General features: G+C 45.3%; 1 protein-coding gene across 5 annotated transcripts in view; it reads left to right on the top strand.

Moving 5' to 3' along the window:
- Window positions 1–22,697, top strand: part of TBC1D30 (TBC1 domain family member 30) — a 956,754-nt gene that overhangs the window by 397,598 nt on the left and 536,459 nt on the right. The gene's annotated exons all lie outside the window — the stretch shown is intronic.

The raw sequence follows: 22,697 nt of genomic DNA, 5'->3' as shown, positions 1-22,697 counted from the left end.
TTTGTTTTTTGAATCGAGGCATTCTGACAATGCTTTCCTGTTCTTACACTTTGTGCAAATGCACTTGCTAAATTAGCCTTCAGCGTTTCCAGGGGATTGGGTGCAGGTGGCACCGTCCAGCTTTTGAAAGATATTCTCGTGATATGGTGTATACATAGAATTATAGACGGTAAGCTACATAAAAAGGTGAGCTTGCAGCACCCTTAGTATCTATTTACACCACCATACAAGTTGCTGAGATTATACCTCGCGTTAACTGGTTGCTCCTAAATTAAGCCAGGTAGACACTGACTGGCCCACATTGAAAAAGGGTTGAAATCCCTACATCTCGAAACACTGCAGCAAAAACTTCACAAGTAGTGAGCAAGATAAGTGCTTGCGTTATGGAATCTGCCAGCACAGCTGATAACTTGTAACTTCTCTCCCACAGCACTCGCATTGATTACATTCATGGCATAATGTTCACAACAGACTTCACTGATTGTCAGAGTTGCACATTAAGTTTCAACTGGAAACTTAATGTACACTACTAACATACACAGACGTCTGTTTTTATAACAGTTAATAGGTTTTAGGTGTCATTTTTCGCAGAGCCATACAATAACCTTAGATCTCCTGCATGCAGCCCTCACCTATTAATTTAAGCATGTGTGTCGGCAGAGCAGCTATGGCATGACCACAGCCCACTAACTTCTCCCCTTGTCACCGGCATCAGTCCTCTTTTCCGTAGTGAACGCAACCGATCCCAGTACAACCATCTCTCTAGTTCTAGTTTCTTTAACTTGCTTTCCCCCTTTATTCTTTTTTTTCCCTAATGGTTTTCTGGCACCTCCTGTTCTGGAGCATGTCTGTTGTCTGGCTTCTCACAATGTATATCGTGCAAAGGCACCTACTCTGCCCCAGGTGCTTAGGGCCTGGGTACCGGTGGGATGTCTGCATTGCCCTGGATAGCCATTTTGTCTCCTCCCATGCACCTCAAGGAGGTTGTCTGGAAGAAGTCAGAGGAAAAGGCTAGATCTCCTTTATACACATGGGATCACAGTCAGGGGGTTGGGGGGGCGGGTAGAGGGAGATTCCTTACCGGGGAATTGTCTCTGGGCCCTTTCACCGGGCCTTTACTCAAGGGAGTGCCTAAATGGCAACGAATTCCCGGATACTAGTGTTCTGATTGTGTAGCTCCTACTGGGGCTTGGTCCTAGGTCCCAGCGGCTTGTACCGAGACTAGTCATGCAGATTCAAAGGAACCTAGGCCTTCATGCTCTGCACCCAACTGAAGTTTCCCTAGTGTTGCTGCTTTTCAACTACACACCTAGGCACACAAAATAGCCTCCAAAAAGGATGCTGAGTAGATGTGATCTCTATGAAATGGGGGTTTCTTACTGTGGTTCCTTGGAAGTAGCTGCAGACTCCAGTCATAGGAGAGAGCAGAGCTTGGAGAACCTGGTGGTGTTGCTAACATCCACTGTCTCCATGGCTACTTTTTTCCCAGCGTGGAGTGGTTTCTCTGCCAAATCCCCTGGTGTAGAGTACATCCTCCCATAACCTCTTTTCAATAATCCTTGGTCCACATCAATCCGGCAGCACATGTGGGCACCAATTATCCACCTTTTATTCTAATCAGTCCCAGGCTGGCATAATAGGAAGCAATGAGTTCTTTTTAAAAAAAAAAGTTTTTTTTGAGTCATGGGTCTGATGAAATTCTCCCACATGACCATGATCCTGAACGGCCTGATTATCGTAGCCCACAAATGGCGGCAACTCCTGCCATGCTAGTTCCTGCACTGGAGCTTCCCATCATGCTCCCACCACGGACCCCGCTGGCCCCTCATCTGCCAATGCCTGAAACTCCTGCTCCACTGGGACTGCCTATAGGCCCCTCCCATTGCCACATTGCTTCAGCCCCTTGGATCCTCCCCATGCGCCACCGACAAGTCAAGGGCCAGGCCGTTGTACAGCAAATATAGGGAACACAGGGAATATATTGATATTTATTTGAATCATATATAATGGAGATCACACTAACAGTAGACATGCCACCTTCTTTGTGGCACACAAGCCTCTTTTTACATCAATCAATCACACAAGTCAGTTGGCAACAACACAAATCACAATACTTTATCCCGATTTCAATTCTAGAAAAATATCAACAATGGTCAATGAACAAAATCAATTTACATATGTAGTGCTGTGCAATTTTGATTTTCCTTCGTTCTTAAAAAGGCTGGCAGTTTAGTTTACAGATTTGCACAAATACATATGGCAATTATATCACACACGCGTTTGCTTTAAAATAAAAACAGGGTAATTTAGCAGTTTGCTTTACAGACCCACCCTCACTTAAAGGTCTGTGTTGGTAAAGTCAGACAGAAAAATGGAAGGATTTATGAACTTTGGATTTTCAGCCCTTCTCCACTTAAAGGCATGTTTTGGGGGAAGTGGGCAGTTAGGGATGGTTCTAGTTTAGGGACAAGGACACCCCTCTTCCTTAGAGAATTTGGGGTCAACATGACAGATGGGATTACCCAATTAATTACAGCTATGGTTTTTCAGCGCACACTGGGAATGAGCTTTGTTAATTTCGAATGTTGACAAAAAAACCACCCAGAGTGTTTTGCTAAATGGGAATTAATTAAATTATATTCAGGCTAAGGATCTACACAGTTTTGCCCCCTTCCCACTGACTATAAATGGAAAGGATTTAAGCCAAGCAAATTCCGTCACCTTTTGGTTCAAATTGCTCATTCTACTTCCATTGAAAACATCTGGTTAAAGTTCAGGAAAGCCAGCTGCATTCCAGGACCCTCTTTGAGAACAGGGTAGGGGTCTGGTCCCTCCACTCTCAAGGATGGTCCCAGTTCTTCACCATAGGGCCCTGTCAGCTTTCAGGCCTCCCCTGCAATAGATGGCTCCACCCAGATGCACTTTCAGTACATCTCCTTTGGTGTTTCCTTGCGGCTTACTGTTGGTCATCTTTAGCAGCTCTCTTTCTCTCGTTGTGCATTAACCTTATATACCAATGATGACACCATCAAGATTTCAATTTTGGGTAGTACCCTGCATGAATTCCCGTACCAGGATTGGACAGTAACGCTCCTGTCCCACCCCCCCCTCCTGTCCAGCCTCACTAAGGATTGGTTTAGGAGTCTAGAACAGAAATATGGCAACTCCATTTTTTAATGTCAAATATTTGGCAAAAAGTAGTTATGTGGCAACACTTCGTAATTACTAGTAACTGCCATAATATATATGTATAGTACACTTCAGCTAATCATGGGGAATTTAATAAAACAGCCGGGTCTGCACCATGTTGCACGTGCATGGGGCAATTTCCTTCAGTTTATTAAAAAAAAAGCATAATAGTTAGGAACATGCAATTTATTCTCCAGATACCTAATTTTACCCTCCTCCAGTCCACCAACTCTTAAATTCGAGACATATTCAGAGCAGCCAAGAATACATTTTACCTATCTTCTGAGTGAGGAACTTCTTGAGTGGGGATCTCATAAGGTGTACTCTCGCGACCCGTATGTTAGTGCTATTAAGGTTGGCAATGGTTTTCTTATTTTATTATTTTATTCTTGTGTCGCAAGGATGTAGGTCAACACGGAGACATAGAGTCCCTCAGCTCCGTTTGTAAAGTAAGCAGTAGTTTGTTTGTGCCTACACCTCTTTGCACCAAATTTCTGTTGTAAATGAATAAAAGTACGTAGTCAAGTTTCTTCAAGTATATTTTCTTAATTTATTTGATATATGTTCTGCCCATATGGATGACATGTCTTTCGGCGTTTCATTGGCGCCTTTTTCAAATCCGGGCTGAATGCAAGCGTAACATGTAATAAAACAAAACACAAAATATAACATATGAAATAGCATTTTAGCTTATTTTGTAACACATTTAGTAGTTAGAATAGTGACTTAGGCTGTGTAGTATATCCTTTTAGCATTCTCAAATTGCATGAACACCTAAAAGTGCAGCACCTCTTAGTTACCTCAAATGGTTAAAAATAAATCCATTACAGTGACTGTTAGTTTTTTTAAAATTAAATTTGTGCAATCCGAAAAAGAAGTAAGTATGGGATGGCATGGACCTAACAATTTTTGGCTGTCAGAAAAGCATGTAAATTTGTTTTCTTACCCTTATTGAATGTAGTGCGAATCTCCCTTTCCTTATTTCCGGGAATTAGTTTTTAGTTGAAGTGTATCACGGTAGTTCCAGGGTTAAATCCCACCTAGAACAAATTTGGTTGTTCTATTATGCTAACATTAGCCTTTTAACCTTCTATCGGATTGATTCTTTATGCATGATTCCCTGGCATATATTTAGACACATTTTAAACTCTAGTAAGCATGACTAGTAACATCTTTCTCATTGCATTTATGTAAAAAGTGCTATTCATATTTGCAATCCTCCAATCGCATTACATATCCTTGGTCTCATGCATTCTGTTACTCTAGCGGTCACTAGGAATTACTTTTTCAGTTACAATGACTGGTAACCGATTTGCTCCCCATTTGTGTTTACCAAAACACCCCCGATGCTTGAGGCATGAGCAAGAGAATTTTGTAGGTAAGCGCTTTTAAGGGGTGGAAAGACCACCGCTACAAGCATGCTCAATGTAGAATTCAGCACGCTTGATGCCGAGTGGCATAAACAAAATATATTTTGGTTGGGACTTCAAACACATGCGAAAGGGTGTTTTGGTAAACACAAATGGGGAGCAAATCGGTTACCAGTCATTGTAACTGAAAAAGTAATTCCTAGTGACCGCTAGAGTAACAGAATGCATGAGACCAAGGATATGTAATGCGATTGGAGGATTGCAAATATGAATAGCACTTTTTACATAAATGCAATGAGAAAGATGTTACTAGTCATGCTTACTAGAGTTTAAAATGTGTCTAAATATATGCCAGGAAATCATGCATAAAGAATCAATCCGATAGAAGGTTAAAAGGCTAATGTTAGCATAATAGAACAACCAAATTTGTTCTAGGTGGGATTTAACCCTGGAACTACCGTGATACACTTCAACTAAAAACTAATTCCCGGAAATAAGGAAAGGGAGATTCGCACTACATTCAATAAGGGTAAGAAAACAAATTTACATGCTTTTCTGACAGCCAAAAATTGTTAGGTCCATGCCATCCCATACTTACTTCTTTTTCGGATTGCACAAATTTAATTTTAAAAAACTAACATAGTCACTGTAATGGATTTATTTTTAACCATTTGAGGTAACTAAGAGGTGCTGCACTTTTAGGTGTTCATGCAATTTGAGAATGCGAAAAGGATATACTACACAGCCTAAGTCACTATTCTAACTACTAAATGTGTTACAAAATAAGCTAAAATGCTATTTCATATGTTATATTTTGTGTTTTGTTTTATTACATGTTACGCTTGCATTCAGCCCGGATTTGAAAAAGGCGCCAATGAAACGCCGAAACACGTGTCATCCATATGGGCAGAACATATATCAAATAAATTAAGAAAATATACTTGAAGAAACTTGACTACGTACTTTTATTCATTTACAACAGAAATTTGGCGCAAAGAGGTGTAGGCACAAACAAACTTAAGAATACATTTTTGCTTGCCACTACAATTCCCCAAGTCACATGTGGATGAATTTTAATTTTAACAAAATCGAGTGAAATTTATCTTAAAACTGGCACATAAATGAAGGTAGTACGACTTGTGGTTGCTGAGAAAAATGCCTAAATTACGATAGTCCTCTTACACTAATGGGACATCTTCGTTATGCAAATTGGAGCTCTCTTGCCTCCAGGCCATTTTCCATTCTTGGCTGGCATGTGACCAGAGCTTCCTGGACTGTGTTTTTATTAGCCTCTTTGTTGTTTGAAGTTGGCAGGCTGTAGGTCGTAAATACTTGGGATGCATCGGCTAGAACAGAGATCTCCCACTGCAGATCATGAGCTAGGCCGGCCCTGTGATGTCGCGAGTCCCTATTGTAATCTTGTCCGGTTATCTGAAGTGGCCCACCATTTTGATCTGGAAAACCTTCTATTTTCTTGTATTTCTTTCAGTGTTCAGCTTTTCTTCATTGCAGCTCCTCCCACATTCCAGTCACGCAATGGCTTGGCCCTTTGCCATTCACAGAACTGAGCCTTCAGAGACAACAGGTTTAGGGAAAGTTTGTTTTCAACACCCTTAGCAGGCCACACTATTTTGCTATTGTAAATAGCTGGGATGCAAGAGCCATGCTTGCAGTGCAGTGAAGTCTGCCCAACAACAAGCAAAAGGGTCTGCCTCGGGCCTAAACGAAATGTTCATGTTACCCATGGAAACAAAGTGGGCTCTTCTTTTCAACTGTTCCCAGTATTTTGCATGTGAAGCATAATGTATATTACATCTTGTCAACACACTGTCTTTTCCCTGACATCTTTGTGTTAGCAGGAAACATTTTTTTCATGTCCTGCTTTAAACTGCGAACACACATGCAAAGTCATTTTGGTGTCCGTTTTTGAAAATCCTGCTTTTCATGTGAAAGGGGCCTTTGAATTTCTTCTGCCACTGTGAATTAAAAGGCTGCTTTTCTTTTTGTAATGACTGGTAGGTCTTTTTTCACATTGACTTCCTTGTGGTACTTGCAGCATCTCCCACAGTCTGCAGTTCTGCCAGTTGGGGCCTTTAATAAAACCACACAAGCCAAAGTAATGCTAGATGCTGCACCATGGTGTCCCACACAATAGTGATGCCCTCTATTCTATGGTTTCAGCTTTCAGGTAGAGTGCCAGCTGTACTGAGCGAGGGGCATTTTAACCCTATAAAGACGTGATTTCCTGGGGCGGGGAGAAGGGTGCAGTAGCATTTATTTTTTTATTGATTACTTGTTAGGCGCCTATACAGCAAGTAAAAAACTAGATAAATGTCTAGAAGTACTGAACGTTAAGACCAAAATGGCGACAGTGTATGGCACTGAGCTATGGGGATATGAGACTTGCGCAAAATTGGAGGTGGCACAAAATGTTTTCCTCAGGAAAGTGGCTGGGCTTTCACCAGTGACACTTGGGGTAGCACTGCGCCGAGAGATGTGGGTGCCCTGTACCGAAGGCGCGTAGTTGTTTCCTCCAGTACTTCCTGAAAATCTAAATAGACGCTACAAACGATCCCAATGTATATAATGCCCTGGTGGAAATGACAAGTTCCACTCCAAGAGGCAAATATACATGGCTGACAGAAGGGACAGCAAAGATGGGAGATAGGTGATAAACTATTTACGCACCATATCTAAAGGGCAAAGGTGGAGTATGGTTGTGAGTTGGGCCGAGAAAGAGGACTGGGAACGCACGCAGGGGCTTTTGTTAAAACTGTCAACAATGAAATTAAATTGTATGGGGAGAACTGTGACAGAAGGACAGTCAGAAATCTATAACAAAGGTGAAATCGCACGATTGCAGAAGAATAATCCTTATAAGGTTAAACGTTCTACCGGTACGTTCCAGGAACCTGTGGCTGCGGACAGACAGGAAATGCCCATGTGGCTGGGATTGACTGGGAATCCCTCACATTTATTGCTGGTAAGGATAATATTGGTCCAAGAACAAAATGGCTAAAATAACACTTTTTAAAGAGTAAGGCAAGAAATTGTGCAGAAGCAATGATATTAATAATGAATTCAATAGACAAGGTTTTTATGTATGATCTTGTGTCTTTTCTGAAAGGGTCTATTGGGGTGCAGATAGGCACTGTGTGGTAGGACTCTATTCTATGAAATTTCTTTTGAACTTTGTATAATATGTATCCTCTTTTTTGTGGTACTTTGTCTTTTATTTTATGTATTAAATGAGTATGTATGTTGGATGTGAATGGGATGTTAATGGTTTGTACTGAATGAACACTGATTTACTGACGGCAAATAAATTCTGTTTCAAAGCACCCACAGGGCAACAGGGAGGGGACATGGGAATCAGACACATTACAATACATAGCAATTGTCAGGCGCCTTCAATCCTATCTGGCGCAGAGGCAGCACGAACACCTGTCTCCCCGTAATGTCTTGGTACCTGGACCCAATTGGAAACACAGGCCACCGCGACCTGCCAGGGAAAGAGGGTTAGGGTCCGTGGAGTGGATGGGTAGAGGGTTGTAGGATCACCAGGAAAAGGTTTAGGGAGAGGTTCTGGATGGGTATGGGGATATTGGGAAAGATGCTCCTCAGCTCCTGCCGCCTTCTCCACTGGTAGTTCTTATGGTGTGTTCATACCATGCACAGCAGTCACACCTTTGCCCAGTAGTTGGAAGCCTTTTTGGTGGAGCTTGAAACCACACCTTAGGAGCTTTTGCTTGGAGCTCTAACCATCAACTGCTTCACCTGGGTAGGTTTTAGTATGAGCCTTACTCCCCACTGCATTCCTTAATGCAGTTACTGAAGGCGCATGCTAAAGTGCACGATTGTACAAGATTAGTATCATTACATAGCATCTTGTGTCATTACATAGCACCTTGTAGCAAGACAATGTACACTTAGATTAAGAACCAGAATTGCACTTAGCTGCGGATCATTGTCATGTCCTCCTTAGCACGGCTCAGGAAGTCCCCGAATGTTCTGTAGCGAATTCCGCTGGAAAATAGCAAAGAACAAGAAGCGTGTGCTGGGTCTGACACGTTCTTATACTACACTTGTACCCCAAACAATTGGATCATCGGGACCCGCTGACGTGCTCGAGATGGGTTAACGTCACCCGAGGCTCTGCACGCGTGCCTCCTGCCCTGCCCCGGTGGAGGATCGGAAATGGTTAGTTTCGGGTTTACTCACCCAGAACGTAGCCTGGGCGTTCTAGCGCTCAGTCAGTCCCCCCTATGCACTCTGCATGCGGGTTAATGTACTGCGACATGTTGCGGTCTACACCAGCCAAATACTATGTCTGCATGCACCGCGACTTCAGCCGCTTAGTCTTTCTCTCCGCACACGGAGCACTTATCTGAAAGCTGACGCAGTGCCTGTGAAGGTTTCAGGCGGGCGGATTGCTCCGCGTAGGCTTGCCCTGGACGGAGCTCTGGGAAACACATCCGTTGTCCTCTGAAGCCGGAATAGCAAGCGGGGAAGCGTGGTCACGGCTTGCGCATGCGCTGTTTGTTGGGTGCGGCTCGCGTGTGAGTCTTTTCCTCCCGGCAGGCTTGTGAAGCACACGGCCTGCTGGGAAATGTAGTTTGATGGTTCTGAAGCCCTGCATGCTCTGCCTGCAAGATGGATGAAAGATCCTCTTTATGTACTGTACATAGGGTTGTGACAAGGGTTTCACAGGGTTTTGGTGACTGTGGGACACTAGTTTTCCACCTGTAGTGCTGCCAATTTGCCCATCCCTATGATATGATATGGCATTTGTAACGCACCTATACACAAGTGTTTCAAGGCGCGAACAGCAATATTAAGTACAGTGGATGGGAACAAAAGGACAAACCTACTATGCCTTGTGAATATTCAGATATTCAGAACGTGCAAGCGGGGAAGGGAGGGGGAGGAGGGGATATGATCTGGGGGTGCCCGTGCTTGTGGGTGAGCAGCAGATGAAGTGCAAGGTATGGTAAGTGTGAGCCTCCAGGACGGAGGGTATGCCGAGGCAGGTGCTGAGGATAGACAGAAGCTGGGGGCGATTTGGTGTGGTAGGTCAGGGCCCAGAGGGTGCATAAGGGCCCTGGACACCTATCAAGCAACTGTGAGGTTAGCAGAGGAGAGAAGGGGGTAGCAGGTGGAAAAAAGGAAAGTCTTGGGGCGCTTCCAGAATTTAAGAAAGTCCTGCTGAAGAAGTAGAGGGAGGGGGCAGGCTGTTCCATAGAAGGGAGCCAGCTGAGGAAAGTGATCAAACTCCTGCCCTCTGTTTAGCGAAATCTTTACACACGAGTTGGTGCCAGAGGAACGCAGAGGTCTAGAGGGAGTTGCAGAGAGTGGTCCCCAGGCCCCAGACAGCCTTGTGGATGATTGTAAGGAAAGGCCTGGTATCATTAATGAAGACCGACACAAGAGACACAGTTCAAGGGTATTTATTGAACTTCAATGGGTTGGTTGAACACCTATCTAACGCTAAATCTAAGGATGGGAGCAAGCTACGGCCATCAAATAATATTGCAGTCCTAGTAGAGTCTCTTTCAAAATAAAAAGGGCCTATACTAAAATAATACCTATTGCCAATCCTTACCTCTAAAAACAAATGGTGTGAGGAAAATTATGCACGAGAAAGTGTTCAAGAAACAATATGTCAGGCTAACTGAGTAGTTAGCTTCCGTTCTCCACGTTTTCATCCCGGGACAAGGTGGCACACTCAAGCTTTGTACCCACTCTGGCTTCTCTAGCACAAGGATGCAGTTCAGAACATACATCGGGGCCTTCTGTACCAAAGTCTCTTTTCCAATAAAAGTCTCTTATTCACAGAATGTGCGGAGTACCAAACACATGCCAAAGTTCTTTCTCTTCAGGATTTTCACATTCACAAAGTCTTTGGGTGTCTTAATCACCCCGGGTCTCCCCTCAGTCTGGTTCAGACCCCTTTGCACCAATTTACAATGGGTCTCCCTCAGTCAGTCTCGGACCCCTTTGCACCAGTTCACTGGGGACATGGGGCTTTCTTCCCCAAGCATTCACATAAAAAGAACCGTCGAGGATTTTCGAATGTGCAAGGTTTTAACTCAACCGCAGCATGACCACCTCTAGCATAACTGACATATAGGCTTCCCTCTGCCGGGCTCGAGCCTTTTATCCACAGCTTGTGTGCCTCTCTGGCACAATGGGGTGTTGATTTATTTTCCAATCTTCAGTCTCAACTCCCCCTCATCAAGGTATATACTTCATTTGTCATAGTTCACAACTTGGAATCTTTCGAAAAGGCGTTCTAGTTTTAGCCCGACCACTCTGTTACTTTTGGCAGTTTCACAACCTTGCTTTTTGTTATTCATATATACATTCTCGCCATATACTTTTAACAGTTCATCCTTCTTGGTTGTGATTTCACTCTGTTTCTTACAAGAATTATAGCCGTTTCATTTTCAGCACTTCAAGTCCCAGCATGCTTCATTCACCATAAGATTTTAACACTTGACTTTTTATGCAATCATTTTCAATGAGATTTCTTTGTTCACACTCACACTGAAAGCATCCCTCTGTTTCTGGTTTCTCTGAAACTTGCCGGTGCTCGTGCTTGACATGAGTGCATACTTCTCGATGCTCCTCCTTTGCCTCCAGCGTTCCAGCTATGCCTGAGGAGTGTGAACACCCGCTTGGGATTTCAGAGAAGTGTTTTTCTCCAGCCCCACTTCCTGCTGTACCGGCTCTGCACCACAGAGCTCCTGCTCTAGCGCCCCTCACTCGAGTAGACCCTCTCACATCAGGGCTCCATGATTTTGCGCCTTGAACAGCCCGGCTTCCTGCAGCTCTCACCAGGGCTTCGCCTCTCAGCATTCAAGTTTGTAGTTTCTGCCTCTACTGCTGCTTTGTGCTTCTCTTTCTGGACAACGTCCCCAGCTTCCTTCAGGTGTCGGGTGCGAGTAGTTTTCTAGCTCAGCCTGACTCTGACTGACTTTGTTAACGGGACAAGATGGGGACCGCCCATAAGAAATCATGGTGCATTGGTCCCTATGGGTAATCTTCGTTGTTCTTGTCTGCCTCTTCCTCGTCCCAGTGGTTTTAAGAAACCGTAGTGGGGGGAATTATGCGAGTTGTAGTTATCAGGAGGGATTATAGAAAAACCATGTGGGCCTCTTGTCAGGGGAAAAAGGGATGAGTGTATGAGGTTGGTTTTATTTTCTTGGGATGTTTTTTCCTTCTTGTTACAGAAATATAATGGGGGTATGAGGGAATTTGGTTGACAGTATCCCATAGCAACAGAAGGGGTGTTGGTTAAGGGTACACCGAAAAGGGGGAAATACTGTGTCTTTCCCTTGAATATTTCCTCATCATTCCCTAAGGTTCTGGGCAGTGAAATACCTTTGGGGTTTTCACAACGATACAGAGGGATTTGAATTTAATCTGTGAAGCAACCGGGAGCCAGTGAACACTTTTTAGGGCAGGCTTGAGGCCAAGGATAAATCTTGCTGCCCTATTCTGGATTAGCTGGAGCGGTCGCAGAGTGGAAGAAGGAAGATTCAGTAATGCAGCCTGATGTATGCTCACCTGTGTTATGGGTTAACGTTCGAAAAGGGAGGGAACCTGCTCAGAGAGGGAAATGGGCAGGCAGCGAATGCACAGAGGGCATGTAAGGATTAAGCAAAGTGAAAGGAATACTGCCAAACCCCAAAGGAGGGTCCCTGAATTCAGAAAGGTATACAAATGACAAGAATGAGCACACTAAAATACAGTAATGGAAGCACAACCTATGGCGACCGTTGTTATATGTGAGAAGAAGTTGCCACCGAGACTGATAAAGGATAAGCCATCATAGGCAAACATTTATACTGCACAGAAGCTCACACGGCCATAAAGAAGCTCTCTGGGTTCTGTGGCCTTATATACCTGACTGTATATTCTTGCATCAGTATTTGATATTCCCCTGTTTAAAGATGCTGCTTAAATTCGAGTAGCAATAAAGATTGCATAATGAAGATTTTCAAAATTAAAGAAAATTCTTGACTCTGTTAAGGCCACTGAGGCAAGCATTATGCTACTACTTTCTTTATTCTACTCACGCAGCAGCATTTTAAAACTTATAAAAACGACAAACACTGTCACTCATAAACCTAGTGGTAATTCTTGAATACAACAATCGTGTCCATGAACTATCTGGAGAGAATTCCTCCTGATCACTTCTTTCACTGTGACGAACAGCCAGAACCTCTTTGTTAACAATGAATGTGAAACTCCCAATAAAACGTTTGGTCAACTTGCTAACGAAGATTAGACATAACATTCTCCTTGATGTATGCACATCCGAACGTACCAGGAGGAGACAAAAGAAGGTTGTTTTTGCTACGCCCCTGGGTGGACTGCGAAAACACTACAGATGCAAACAAAACATTACATATGTCAACTCATAAAACTCGGCAATTATATTTTTTTACAAAGCTCAGGTGCTAATACGTGCTTACATGTATCCCACCTGTCATTGTGCAATTCACTTCATGTTTACCCTAAAAAGAGTGGGATAATGGAGTCTAGACTTTACTTTGCAAACGGTTTTTAGAAAATTTTCATTCCTTGTCAAGACCAGAGACCAGCATTGTTTCATTAAAGCTTACTAGTCATTGAGCCTGGTTGGCAGATGCGGTTCAGATAATCATTCTTAAACACTGAATCCCCTGACTTATCCACCAATCTCAAACTATCCTCCAAGCATATCCCCACTTGGAATATTTTCACAGCCGTGGCAGCTCTAGTGAAGTGTGCTCCAAATTGGGATGTATCAACTCCTGCGTGAGACTAGATCCACTGTACTGAACTGGCCACTGTCATCGATGCTACCCCTTTATAGGTCTTCCTCACTGAAATCTGTAGTTGATCCTGTCCTTGCGGATGCAACGGTGCTGTCCATGCCTCATAAATTGTCAGACTGATATGATATGATATGATATGATATGGTATTTGTAACGCGCCTATACACAGGTGTTTCAAGGCGCGACGAGGCAGGGAGGGGAGGGACAAGGGGAGACAGACAACGATCCTACTAGGCCAGGTGTCATTCAGATCGCGCAAGTGCAGGGGTGGGGGAGGGGGAAAAGTGCAAGGGGAAGGGGAGGGGGGGGGAAGTGCAGTACAAGGTAAGTGGCGTAAAGTAATAAATAAATAAATAGGGCCAGCTGGTGGCAAGTGCGAGGTAAGTGCAGAGCAAGTGCTGGGGAAGGGGGGGGGCTGTAGGGATACAGAGACAGTCCCGCAGTGCAAAGGGGTTCCAGGGCATCAGTGCAAGAGGAGAGTGGCTGGGCCAAGGACCGAGGCCGTCTAGAGTGGTCCAGTTGCAGGATAAGTGCAGTTTCAGTGAAGAATTAATTAGCTGTTCAGCAGGGGAGAGGGAGAGGGAAAGCAGAAGCAAAGAGGAAGGTTTTGAGGTGCTTCCGGAACCGGAGATGGTTCTCCTCAAGTTTCAGGGAGGCAGGAAGGCTGTTCCAGAGGGAGGCCCCTGCCGCGGAGAGAGATCTACCCCCAGCTCGTTGCTTCGAGAAGCGGCTAACCCTGAGGGAATTGGAGGCGGATGAGCGAAGGGCTCGGGAAGGAAGATATTTGGGAAGAGAGAGTTGAAGGTATTTAGGACCCAGGCCCCAGAAGGCCTTGGGGACAATGCAGAGGGTTTTGAACTTTATCCTCACAGCCACTGGGAGCCAGTGTAGAGATTTCAGTCCTGGAGAGATACGGTCCCTGGGCTTGAGGCCAAGGACAAGTCTCGCAGTTCTGTTCTGGATAAGTTGCAGAGGGCGGAGAGTGGAGGCAGGCAGATTAAGATAGAGGCTGTTACAGTAGTCCAGCTTCGAGAGAACCAGGGCTCGGGAGACAGTGAGCTTCTGGGGGAAGGAGAGGAAGGGAAGAATACCTCTGAGGAGGTGCAGCTGGTAGTGTGACCTCTTGGCGACGTCAGAAATATGAGGAGAGAAGGAGAGTGTGGAGTCGAAGATGACCCCAAGGTTTTTTGCCTTGCAGGGAGGGGGCCAAGGGAGGCAGGCCTTTGAACTACGCATAACTTGAGTGCTGATGAACAGCTGGATAAGAGATCCCTTTTGATTTGCTCTTAGTGCAGCGAGTAATATGAAAAACCACTCGGCTTAGAGCCTTACTCTTCTGGTTAAATCAGTGCTTTCACATCTGATACTCTGAGACAGGACCCCATGTACAACAGCAAGGTCAGCTTGCAAGCCATCTTAGGCTGGTTTACATTGTGCAGCCAAGACTGAAACAATATTCACAACCCAAATGGTAGAATAATGTGCAATCAGAGGGATTTATTCACTGTATTGGTATGCCTTTTCCTGCTTAACTAGCGCAGCCGAAAAGTTGAACACTTCTGTCATGGGCTGAAACTGGCTCTCTACTCCGTTCCAAACACCATCAGCTAAACGAGGCGGCACATGACAACTTATTGCTCTTTGGTGTTGCGGGAGCCTCGCTCACTCTGTGCTCCCTAGTCTTCCCCGAAAAGCCTGGGACATTCCAGTGTACCCTGAAATCCTCTAGGCTGACATTGTGTTGCTGGAAATGCATCGGAGGGACAGGGCCTCCATATCCTTGTCCTCTACTGCCTTTTTATCGTGTGTTCTGTCGTGTTTTCCGCGCATGAGTTCATGTGGGACTCCTGGCGGCGCAGCTCTCTTTTGGTTTGGTGAACAGACCCATGGGATACCCTTGCGGCACCCATAGGTGGGGGTACAACCCTGTGCCCCTAGTGTATGTTTTTGGGCACCTGTGGGTGGCCCGCAGAGCAGGGTATGGGCTGGTGGCAGCTCCATTTTGAATTTGACAGGTGCTCTGAGTATTCTCCATTTTGGGATACCCAGGCCCTGCCACTGGAATCAGTTGATTCTTGATAGAAAACAAGATGGCCCCTGTGGCCTCTTGCTTTCTATTGCCTGTTACCTTGTTTTCCCAAAAGTCCTGGGAAACCCTGACTCTGTCCCTTCCCCCTGACTGGCTGTTGGGTGGAAGTTCCATATATGGTGTTGTTGTGAAGTCCAGTCCAGACCAGACTGGCTGGAGCCTTCCCAGTGACTGTATGTTGTGGGTACACCCTGTGGGTGGGACCTGGGTGAATGGAGTGTGTGACCAATATGCACTTCTTGTTGTGGCTGTCTGGTTTCTGGTATGAGAGACAAAGACTGAGACAGCCCTGCCCGAAACTGGCCTGAATGCAGTGTGTAGGTTGAATGGCTGGGTACTTGTCCTAATCCACATTCCTTGTTGTGAGTGTCTGAGAGGGAGGAGGATGGCCTGAATGCACTGTGTGCCTGATTGGCTGACTGACTGCATGAATGCCCTTCTGTATGATTAGCTGCTGCGTGTGACCCAACAGTGTGGATGACAGACAGGATAGTATATCTGGGGACCTCTCACCACTGGAAGTTGTTCAGAAGCTGTGTCTACACTTGAACAGTTACTGGAACTGCTGATCCTCGACGCCCAGCTGGAAGAAGACTTGCTGTTGCATTTGCTTCGACCTGATCTGAAAGCTGCCGAATTCGTCGAAAACCGATCCGAGAGAGGACCTGGTAAGGCGCCCTCTTCCTGTGCTCCGAGGGACCATCGAACACCGCTAACCTTCACCGAAGCTCCCTGGAAGTCAGCCCCTCGAAAGGCTGCTGACCCGAGACAGGACTGCCGAGGAGAACGAAGCAAAGCACCCGGACTTCGCCGCTGTCGAAGTCCATTGCCGTCGACCAGGGTTCGCAGGTTTGTGTAACCGCTGGAGGCCCGTCGAAGTTGTGTTGCCCAGCCGTGGGGACCACTTGACGCCGTGCCACCGACGACCGGAGCCGCCTGCTCCTTTGCCTAAGAACATTTGAATCGAAGGACTCCCTTGTCCGCAACGTCGACCGCTTTGTCCCGCCAGAGAAAGTCGAGGACGACCAACTCGCCAAGGAGAATCCACCGGTGGGTTTCCCGCCACCTAAAGGCCACAAAGACTTCGACGACTCGACACCCTTGTTGGGCCACAGTTCTTCTGAAACTCTTTGCGGTCCTGAACAATCCATCGCCGAGGTGCCCCGCACACCTCATCCTTGCAGGACGTCGCTGACGAGCACCGCCTGGATCGGCGTCGTGGTCTCGGCACCCTTGAACTTCTCATCGACGCCGTTGACGCCAAGTTCACCATCTTCGGCGCCTCTCGACGATCCGTGGCTCCTGTTTTACAGGGAGCCTCTCAAGAAGGATCCTTCGACGCGTCTTCGAAGAACTCTACTCCACCAGGTACATTGGGGGGTAAAACATTATAGGAGGAAATAAGACTATTGAATAATATATGGACTGGGCTTGTGCTATATATCTTTATTTTACAGGTTGCCCAGATGGGGGGATCTTCACACAGAATTGTGTCTATTGGTAAGGGCCAGTATTCTGCCCATTGTTTCAACCCTCTTGCGTTTCTTCCTATCTCCATTGCTGGTTCCCTTGTTATTGATCTGTGTGACATTTTAACCGTACAGTTGATGCACTTTAATGAGATTTGATAACATTGGTGGTACCTCTTTAGAAATGTATATATTTATCATTGTTGATTTCCGAGTACAAAGTGCGTTATTGTGATCGTGTACATACCTTTGAATATTAATTATATAAAGACTGTGTTTTCAGTAATACAGTGTGTGGACATTCCTTTGGGGGGGTTCGGGGACTACACTGTACTTAAGAACCAGCCCGCATCACCTCCTGAGAAGCTAGGCCTTGATTGCTCCTCCATTGCTACCACAATAGAGAATCTTGGCTGAGGTCCTCTGTGCCTCTCCTCTACCATATAGAGAGAGGAAGTACATGCATCCCCCACCAGTATCTTTACAGACATCAATGACACTTCCACCATTGAAGAGTGCAGCATCTCAGTTGCGTTCCTCAGAAGATGCTTGCTCTGGGAAAGCTGGATTGGAAAATCTACAGAAAGTTCCTGAAGAACTGTAATACATACTTATGTTGTCCAGAAGGGAGCTACCAACAGAAGCTCTGACACGACACTCCTTGGTTTTGCTAGGGCTCTCTCATTGCAAAAGAGGGAAACTCGTAATGAACCCAGGCCTCCAAATCTGAAGGAAAGCATCTGGTGCAGCAGCCAAAGGATCTAGCTTCCAGCCACGGAAACTGGGAAGCTGAGCATTCAGACAACACTCAAACAGATGAGTCTGGAAAGGCCCCTAAAGCTCCTGCAAAAATTTGGAGCTCTCACTGTCCACCTTCTAATCGCTGGCAACCTCATCCTTGAGATCCCTTGCGTTCCGGGCGGCTATGGCATTTTGCCCTGGAATGTATTGTGCTTTGACTTGCAAAGCGCTATTCCAGGCAGTAATGCCAGGGGTCCTTTGCAAGTTCGGCCAAGATCCTCTAGCAGTTTCCACATACGTCGTTTATATAATGCACCGACCAAGATGTTGTCCATCTTTAACTGGGTGAAGCAAATTGCCCGCTGCTTGGCTAGTGACCGAATCTCAAATTACCATGCTAATACCTCCAAGCAGTTTGTTCTGTGCGGATGTGCCTCTAATCACCTTAACCTAAAGCAGGCACACCACTTAAGAAGCGAGTGCACGTTTGTACGTAAAGCAAGTTTATTGTACAATCAGCCGCGATGAGCTGGAAGACGCTGTAGAGTCAAACTAACACAAGTCTCCCTGAACCACACAATAATTTTGCGTGTTATACTTTTTGCGACAGTAAAACACTTGCACATATTTTATTACAAATCAACCCCCACACGTTTGGTCAACCCTATACCAAAGAAATCCATTCCCATGTCCTCATAGGGCACATTCATTTATCTACCCTTATCAGCTCATATTTGTAGCACACCCCTTTCCTGGAGTCTTCTGTGGTAGGTTGTAACATCACATAGTTAAACATGTCAATATAATTCATTACAAATTCCAGCTGGCCTGGGACCTTCGAACCCCAGACGTGATTGCACATGGTTTACAAGGACCCTTCAAACAATATGGGGAGAGTGAATACGTTTCTTTTTAACTAGTGATAACTATCTTGCCCACCCAGATTTGCTGGGGTCCTTGTTTCATTATAATCTAAACAATTACCAATTCAACATGGGGGGGTCTGGGAAACTCTCTACCAGCACAAACACAGCCCATTGACTTGTTCTTGGGTGGATGGCCCCTGGGAGAGTCTCAACCAAGTCTTTAGCTCACTGTTCTTTTCACAGCAAAGAAATGGCCCCCCATATCAGTCTTTGTCCTGCGCAGGGGCAGTCCAGTACCGAAATGCTAGGCAATTCTCCTCTGAACAAGAGTACCACAGCAACCCCATACACGTGTTTCAGCCTTGTTGGGCATCATCAGTGAGGTGAAGCTGCGCCTCTCTTCGAACAGTGAGCAAGGGGTCCACGTCTGGATCACCCTGGTAACTTAGGGTTAACTGGCAAAATGCATAAATTAACTTTGGGTCTAACCATAATCAAAATCAAACCTGACTGTAACTGACCATCTGATAATGTTGCGGTTACTCATTGCCTTCCCTCTGCGTCCAACCTTGAAAATCCCAGTTTTCCCAGTCACACAGAATTCACCTTGCAAACCCTGTCTGCAGGGTCTCGCCAAACTATGAAAAGTACACTTCATAAAGATATGTACTTTTTCATCATGTTCCCCAAATTGTCCCAAACATTTGTCCCGTGAGACCTCCATTTATGTATGTCGGTGCATACATATTTTAAAACTACTGCGTCCTCTTCACAGTGGTTCTTTCATGACAAATCTCCTTTACCGCATGCGCATTATGAAGTTCCTCGTCCAGTTTCTAGGCACTTAGTGGCACATCAAACCTATTTTGCATTTATATTTAATTGGCGGTTTTGACATTTATATTGCTGCACGCGTGCAAATCTAAATATGGCAACTTAAACACAAATTAACACTAAAGTAACATTTCCCATTCTCATTAACTATGCTAACATGCATGTAAAACACAACTTGAACCCCTCTTTCTCACCGAGAACTTCCCTAACCACCCCAATAGTTTTGATTAAGTGCTGCCAGAGAACATTTCCACCCATCAAGCTAAACCACAGTGGGGTGATCAATCTGATCTGCTTGCTTCCAACTCTGTCACTAGGTCTGACGTTGACCCGAATATGGCACTGCTGTTCCAGGCCTCCATATGCTCAAATCACTAATGTAACTCCACACTGCTTTAGAAGGAGGACATGGATCCTGTTACAAATTGATTATGGAATTGACTGCAGGAAATATTTTTCAACTCTGAATTGCAATGATACAAACATGAAATGTACTAATTTCTGTTTTGCAGTAGTTGGATTTTTATGTACACTTACGGCTTCATGAGTCTTTTGTGTCAACATTACAGACAAACAAATGCAGTTTTTGAAACTCGATACATTGGTAAGTACATTTTTAAGAAGGAATGAGTTCTACATTATCAATGAACATATGACCTGTTGGGAAGCAGGACTATTGTTCCACGCCCCCAAGAGGTTTTGGATGAGGCAGAATCCTAAGAGTGTGTTGTAGGAGCTTGGGAAGGTTATAGGGGGGAGTGTAGTGTCAACAGAAGCTGCACTATGGGTATGTCAAACGTTTGCATATAGATCGCACTGGGATTGAAACACCATCTTGGAAAACAGCAGCCATATTGAAATCAAGGCTAGCGCCTCATTGCAGCCAGGACAGTAGGCCTGGCCCATGAGCATAGAGATAAGTGTGTGCATGTGGAATCTGGTTGCAGCATGGGCAGCAGTGATCAAGACCAAACCGGCGGGGATTCATAAGCCTCTCATTGTCTCATACTGTGAGCACTCTTATCCCAGAAGGAATGCGCCCTGCAAGGCCATGAGGGGGCCAAGAGGACTGAGACGAAGAGGCTACTGAGAGCCATGAAGATTACATCTGGAGAACACTGTAAGACACAGAGAAAAGACTATTTACCCTAACCCTATGTTGTCCCGTTAATAGGGTCAGGCAGAGTCGGGCAGGGCTGGGCAACTACTCACACCTGACTCCCATTAACTTTCCCAGCAAGTTTTAAAGGTGGAGCACTCAGGCACACTTTGAGCGAACTGGGGATGCTGGATGGTGCATGAAGGCCAGGAGGAGAGAACAGCTGCTAGGAGAACCCTGGAGAGCCTGGAGGAGGGTGAGCTGCCAAGACACTGAGCCTGTGAGTAGAGGGGAGGCTGCAGTGTGGCACGGGAGCTGTTTCCAGGGTGCCAAACCAGGGGCAGCTGGAGTTTGCTGTCAGTGCCCAAGCCAGAGTTCCTCCCCTAGGTGAGGTATTGAAGCCCAGGCATCCGAGGGGAAGGAGGTGTGACCCTGACCTTAGTTTTTCATCCCATTTAAAAAAAAGAAAAGAAAAGAAAAGCTCCCAAGATCACCAGAATCCTGCCAAGGGGAGCTAGCAAAGTGGGAGCAAAACAGGAGGGATGCACTATGAGACTTGGAGTTCCAAAATATGAATATTAGAGATATTTGTTTTTGAGAACTGAACAAGGCTGGGTACAAGAAGGAACAGCTCTTCCGGAGTTACTATTAACCAGGCTCTAGAGAGGAGCGGAAGAAAGCTGATCCGGCAGACCATATTCCCAGGAAAGCCCCAGGGTCAGCAGAGTTGAGGCCAAGGAGGTGGGGAGAGCACACCTGCGAATCGTACCAAGACTGCCTGTTCCCCTCCCGGGTGAACAACTGAGTTGGGGTGGCACGAGCGAGGCAGTGGCAAAGTCCTTGACAGCTGCAAGTAAGGCTAACAAGAAAAGTGACGCGATAAACACATCCGGTGAGTGAGCAGAGGGAACAAAAGCCCAGTTTGTGTTGCAAGCGAATGCTACAGTAACAGACAAGATTACACATGAGCCGCGTGAGGCGATAATAAGTGAGGTTGTGCAAAGGCAGTAAAGAGGATTCTTTTTTTTATTACCGAAACTTGAAAGTATACAAAGAAGCAGAGTGGTCCTGCGCATGGGAAGCGCACTCTCGAAAGTCTGTGAAATGTGTGCGAACTGTTAAATGAGAAAAGATGATTTTTTATTTAACGTGTTCTACAGCCGTATCAAAGACAGCTTTTCAACACAAAGATTATTGTAACGACGAACTATTAAGATTATTGAAGACAGATAGCAGAGAGGCTCGAGCCCGACAGAGGTACGCCTACAATAGTGTGTGATTGAGCAAAGCCTATTGAAATTTATTGAACTACAAATACTAGAAAGCTTTATTTTTATTGTGAAAACACATAAGGACTTTGAGCAAGATTAATAGTAAGGTCGAGGTGCACATGCAGGGGTCTATCAAGTCCCTTGCAGTTTTGAAAGTCTTAGACAGTCGAGATGAAAAATGAGAGAAAAGGCATGTGAAGCCAAGCTTGGGGAAGGGAAACCCCATAAAAGAGAGAGGGGGTCTGAGCCCGACTGAGGTAGACCTGATGAACTATTTGAAGATTTGAACTGTGTTTTTTGTGATATCCAGAACTTTCAGAACATTGAGGAGCCTGAAGCACAAACTTGAACTATTGAATGAGACAAGTAAGCCAGACTGTGCCACCCACCTAGCCTTATGATAATCTCTTCAGACCCCGTGCTTTTGAGTTGGTGCTGAAGCCATTCTGACATTTCCTTTTGCCATTCTGACATTTCCTTTTTGAGACACTATTTTCATTGTGTATTCCCTTAACACATTTGTTATTCTAAGAAGGGTTGGCGATTTAGCTGGGTCATGAAGACAATATGGTTTTGAAGTGTGCAAGTTTAATTCCACTTGTGGGCCATCAAGACTAAAGGTGAGTGTTTGTGGCCTGGCCTGGCCTGGATGCAGAAGTGAAAAGCATGGTGAGGCGATGAGATTTTCTCTGACATAGACAGGGTGTTAGCTGTGCAATGCCAACCTTTGGAGGTTCCTGAATTTCCTGAAAGAACCTGTGGGAGGAAATTTGCCCTGGATTTTATAAGCCCAATCACAGTATCCGCATCTTGGTGCAAACACATTGTGAGCAAGTGTAAGCAGCAAACCAAAAATAAAGAATATAAAAAACATTTTCCAAAGATAAAAGTAAATAAACCATAATAGTCTTGGGTGCATTGCCGCGGGAGAAGCCGGGTGCCTG

Source organism: Ambystoma mexicanum, chromosome 12 (genome assembly GCF_040938575.1).
Source record: "Ambystoma mexicanum isolate Mex_15411 chromosome 12, UKY_AmexF1_1, whole genome shotgun sequence".
NCBI lineage: Eukaryota > Metazoa > Chordata > Amphibia > Caudata > Ambystomatidae > Ambystoma > Ambystoma mexicanum.
This window is presented reverse-complemented; position numbering and strand designations above follow the sequence as displayed.